Genomic DNA, 6,358 nt, shown 5'->3' with positions numbered 1-6,358 from the left:
CGTATAACAGAATGTTTTGGCATAATACCGCTTCTAAACCTATATATAACCACGTAAAACTAGTAATTTTTTGAAAATATGCTTATGTTCTTATCGAACGCAATCATCTATAATAATCTAAATTCATATAGGAGGTTCCGGGACTTAATCTGGACTCTAGACTATTAAATATCGAATAAAACCTTGGTATTTAACAATTATCCTTAGAGCACAGGATTCCAAAGGATATATTAATTTATTTAGTTAACTGGTTTCCTTTACGATGTCTCCAGATAATAAATAAAATGTTTAATTCACAATAAATTATCAAAACAAAAATAATTTCTTCAGATTTTGAATAAAATTTTCTCAGTTGCAAATGTTTTGAGCAGAACCAAAAGTGAGTTCGAGCTTTGTTTTGTATATTTTTTCTAAAATAAGTGAAATTTTTGCAAATTAATTTTTAAATCTTTAAAAAGGATTCAATAAACAATCAATCTACAAAAATATCAGCATTTCAAATCCACAAACTACCTCAGAATTACATAAAATATGAACTAGTCATTCCAGTTGCAAATGTTTTGAGCAGCACTGTATGTGCATGAATTACAACAACTTACAAATTTACAAAAACAACTTTGTTGGTATTGAAAATAAATTGTCAAAGAAAATATTGAATAATAGGGTCGTACCAAAAATTTTGTCAGGAAAAACATAAATACATTTTGAAAATCCTCCAAAATAGAACAAATTTGAATGATAATGTAAATATAAAACATTCAGAACTGTCGTAGGTCATTTCTACTACAAGTTTAGGAAGAAAAACAGTATTTTATACCCAGCAAAAAAGTGTGGAAGTAGTGCAAATCAGAGTTATGATTTCAATACATCTTTCGATGCAGTCCACACGGAATTATGAAAAATGCACTCAGCTCGATACATTTTTGAAGCTCTCGCTTAAAGATACCTAGCCAAGCAAGCCAATTTTTTGATCCCTAAAAATGTCGCAGTCTTTTTTTCTGAACACAAGAAAGAGTGTCTAAAATTATAAGAATTTGTTTAAAAAAATAAAGAAATATAAACTAAAGTTACGAACTTTGATGTAATTCACGAGACGCAAATTATTTTTGAAGTGGAGTTGGAGTTTTTTTGGAAATCTGAACTGGAGCAGCAGGAGGAAAAATGAAAAACTTTTGGATGATGAAGCAAAATCAGTTGCGGTGTCATAAAATGCAGAGCAGAGGAGTAAACTCAGTTACGATTAAATTTACTGAAGCATTTTTATAATTTGTATTAATGTAATAAAGTTAATATTCTTGTTTTACACAAATAAGAAATGTATTTTATTTATTTTGGAATATTTGCAATGGCTTGCATTTTATAGCATTTTTAGACTGCATTTAAATTCAATCCAAAACACTACATCAAAGGCTGTAATTTGGATCGAAAATGGAGTGCATCCTAGCTGTGTGCCGTGGAAACAAAATGGAGTGCATCCTAGCTGCGCGCTCTCTTGTAAAATTCATAGGAAAAGATGTACTCCAGCGGCAATTATTCTAGTGATTTAACTGCATCCGCGGATGCAAACTTTTTGCTGGGTATAGGCAAATTTCGAAGTTTCAAATTTTATGAGTAGACCCTATTACATTTTGAAAACTAAATTTACAAAAAAAGTATGGTAGAACAAATATAAGTTAATACTACAACAAATACAACTCGAACAACAACCACAAAGGAATTTGTTTTTGTTTGTAACGTTACTGCCAGTTGTACTTGTAAAAAAAAAAACAATGAAATGTCTATAAATTATTGGAATTAAAAAAACTAATAATTTTTCACATTTGGTTGAATATTTTGGAAAACATGAATGAAAATTCGTTACACTTTCAATTTTTATGTTTCCACATCATTCCACTTAATGCATAAATTCTCGCAGAAAGTAGAATTCTTGCAGAAAAGTTTGGGGTCGCTGGAAATTCATAGAAAAAGGAGAAGCTGTTTCAATGTTTTGTTTTAGAAATCAAAGAAGCACATGTTTATTAGGGCTTTATTTTTTTAAATTTTAACATATTAACAAACGTTTTATCGCCTCTACAAGCGGGGATTTACTGCACGGCTTATCGTTCGAACTTGGAGGAGGTTACATATCATTGATATGAAGAAGTCTTTCTGGGAAATGGTTTTTTCCGAATGATATATATATATATATATATATATATATATATATATATATATATATATATATATTTATATTTATATATATATATGGTAACATGGGGCGCCTTCGCCACGTTTTTGTTCAAAATGTTCTCATACCGACACCGTTAAAGTTTTTTGAAATATTATTTTTGGTACAAATATTACCGTATCTTGACTATAAGTTTTGATATATAAGTGGTTATAATTTTGTTTTTAAAATATTATTTTTGAGAATTTACAAAATGTCTAAAAAGTGGCGAAGCCTCCCCAGCCCTGGGGCAGCTTCGCCATCGATATTGAACATTTTCCAACGGACTCTAAAACTGTAATTTACAATACTTTTTCCTTAAATATCAACATTATGCAAAAAAGGAACATGTTTTCTATTGAATAATCAAAACTGATTCTAAAATTCACAAATAGTAACCGATTCTAGCGGTTAATTGAAATATGTTCCTTGAATTTAGGTACAAAAGTCACAATATAACCAAAACAAGATACGTTTATGATACTATTTGATTTGAACTTCACATTATAGTGTGGTATATCTATGGCATAAAGAATTGAAGTTAAACATGAGCCATGGTATAAGTAAAGAGGTAGATTTAAATGAAAAAAATCTATAGAACCCTTGTTTTTCTTGAATTCCTAAAACTTCAAAATAATAGCAACAAGTGGCTTTGTTTACAATGCATTTTATGGGCATTTTATAAAAAACGCGAAAAATGAATGAAGAGTTAAGTTTTCTGCACATAATCGAGTTGTGAATATGATAAACTGATTGTTTCCATGCAACTCTCACCAATTTCTTCCATACAAATGGTCTAAAAACAATTTTAAAAATAATTGAATTCGATTGTTTTTAAAATTGTTTGGCATATTATTCAAACACCACACACACACATACACAGTTTGTTTATATTGTTTTGAAGCTTTAGGGATACTCGAATGAAAAAATTTAAATTGACATAAAGCTTTGGCTAACCTTTCTTATTAAACCATGACATGAGCAATTTCTGACATTAACCCACCACACCCATATCATGGCGTAGGCGCCCCACCCCCAACATATCTCATAATATGAATATATTGACATTTGTTATTATTTTTTTCGTGCAAATTATTGGGATTTCTATTCTTCAGTAGTTGTCTTCTTACGGTATAAAATATGTTTTTGATATCACAAAAGGTAAAGAAGATATCACAAAAAACATCTGCCATAGTTATTTTTCGCAATACCCTCAAAACACAAAACCGCGTGCGTCCGCTATCATACTTATGACACAACTGCCAACTTTTGTTAGATGATAGATCTTAATTAAACTCACAATTTTGCCTTTAACGGATTTTTCTAGCACTTGTATTTTGCGAGAAAATCGGCGATGGCGTACCCGCCCCAGTGGCGAAGGCGCCAGATGTTACCATATATATATATATATATATATATATATATATATATATATATATATTTTTTTTTTTTCAAAAATATATGTCCCTAATGTACATCGAAATAGAAATAAATGTATAAAATGTCATATGAAATTTGACACTAACATTACAACCCAGTTCAGTCAGCTGTGTATTGCTGCTACCTTTTCTTATTCTACCATGCATATTTACATTAGGCAATTTTTCTTGCGGCAATTGTCAGTTTGATGGAGAGAGAGGTGAGGCATATGGTAACCCTTTGCCTCTCAACACCCTCTCTCATCTACAAACTGACAATTGCCGCAAGGAAAATTGCCTAATGTAAATATGGACTAAATTGGGACTAAGGCCATGTTTATATTACAGCCTTTTGCAGGGTTAACCTTCTTTATGATGATTTATTTGAAATATAAGCAATGGAATTGACATTTGAAACCCAGTGGGTTTGTTAAATCCGGTTATATATAAACGTACTATAAATGTACCTTGCATGGTACAATAATACAGGTAGCATTATCATGCCAGCTGGTGGTAACATAATGTGTCAATTGCATTGAATTGATGTCAAATTTTGACATCTTATGTTGCCAACAATTGCCGATGCGGCTACCTGTGTATTTGTACCATGGTACCTTGGTATGGCCATGGTACAATAAAGTAGAGGTAGGACAGGTATGAAAATCACTGGGAAATGCCACCCTGCAGCCATGGCTTAAAACGTCAAATTAGAAAGGTAGATGCCTCAGCCCAGCTGATCGAATCTAAAACGTCCAAAAAACTATGAATTCGCCATGAAAAATCAAAACAAAAAACCATATGATTCGGTAAGTGAGAGATAGCATGTCTACACTTTATAGACAAACACAAGCGATAAAAAGAGACAACAAGAGACCATTTGGCGAAAATTTTGACAGTTTACATTACAAAAAAGTTGCTTTGTTGTAGCCATGGTATAAGTAAAGAGGTAGATTTAAATGAAAAAAATCTATAGAACCCTTGTTTTTCCTGAATTCATAAAACTTCAAAATTAGTAAACAAAAAGGCAACAAGTGGGTTTGTTTACAAAATTCCAATTTTGATCATTTTATAAAAAACGCGAAAAATGAATGAAGGGCCAAGGTTTCTCCACATAATCGAGTTGTGGATATGATAAAATGTTTGTTTCAATAATAAGCTGAAGGATTTCTTCCATACAAATGTTTTGAAAACAATTTTGAAAATCATTGAATTCGATTGTTTTTAAAATTGTTGGCATATTATTCAAACATCACACACACACATACAAAGATTGTGTATATTGTTTTGACGTTTTAGGAACAGTCGAAAGAAAAAAAATTTAAATTGACAGGAAGCTTTGGCTAACCTTTATTATTAAACCATGGTTGTAGCAATTCGCCGATGCATCTACCTTTCTTATTGTACCATGCATGGTACAATAATAATGGTAGATGTACCTGCATAGCTATCCCGTATTATAAAAACATCTGGAACTTAGAGCTTCACTTTTTATTTGTTAAAAGTGGCATATAGTGTAAAAACATTTCTTTAGCTAGGCTCCAGAATATTCTTGTTGGAAAAGTGTTCCAAAAATAGCAAAAGTTCTTCCCAAACTTATGACAGTGAAAAATGTCATTCACTTATTTTCTACTTGACAAGTTTGGCTAAGGGGTAATTTACACTATATGTAAATGTCATATGACATGAAATTTTCCATCGTTATATATTCGCTAATATGTGTAATACTGGAGATTTTCCTTACGTCATTTACTCTGTGCGTCCACACCAGCAAAAATGTAAAAAAAAACTACGTCTCCACATTGCCTCCGTGGGTATATATGGAATGCTTTTATTTCGTGTCATATGACATTGATAGATAGTGTAAACTAACTCTAATCTGACATCGTGATTGCTGGCATCCGATTTGCAGATAAATGTCAGCAGAATTTTGACAAAAATTGTAATTTTTACATTCCCGTACTTTTGGAACAAATTTTAATTTTATCAATATTTGATAAATCGTTCATTCGTAAGTTTTGCTAAAAAAATCAACAATTTTATTTTGCAACGCGAATACATATTTTTTGTCCTTGTTTTCAATTTTAAGATATAGTGTTACAGCAGAATTTTTTTGTTGGAACAATTCAGCGATGCATCTACCTTTATGATTGCATAATGTCAAAAATGGTACAAAATGTCAACCCTGCTTTTGACAGATTAGGCCATAAAAAGAAAAAAATTGTAATCAGCTGTTAGCTGTGGCCTACCTTTACTTTATTCTACCATGGTACAATCATTACAAGGTAGGACACAGCAAACATCTGATTACAATTTTTTTCTGTGGTCCTCCTATTGTGTCAAAACCGTTTTGACAAAGTTGACAAACGACAAAATAAATTAAAAAAAATAAAATCAAATTGAATGCATACAAAAAATATATGGAGATGTAATGCTTGGTTTACATTTACGAAATCCACTTGATTCCAACTGTCAAATCCATTGGTTAAACGTCAAATGAAATCCAATGGATTTCAGATGAGATTTCATTTGACGTTTGAGCTATGGAATTGACAGTTGAAATCGAGTGTATTTCGTAAATGTAAACTTAGCATAAAATTGTGAAAACACAAATAACATCAACATTGCCGACGGGCGCTTTTATTAAACAATTGAGCCAGATTAGTGGAATATGTTGTGGATATGTGTTGTGATTGCAGCTTATCCGTGTTGTGTCTGTTCGAACTTTATATGCAAC

The sequence above is a fragment of the Musca autumnalis genome, unplaced genomic scaffold, assembly GCF_047663935.1.
Source record: "Musca autumnalis isolate F117 unplaced genomic scaffold, ASM4766393v1 scaffold_4, whole genome shotgun sequence".
Classification (NCBI taxonomy): domain Eukaryota; kingdom Metazoa; phylum Arthropoda; class Insecta; order Diptera; family Muscidae; genus Musca; species Musca autumnalis.
This window is presented reverse-complemented; position numbering follows the sequence as displayed.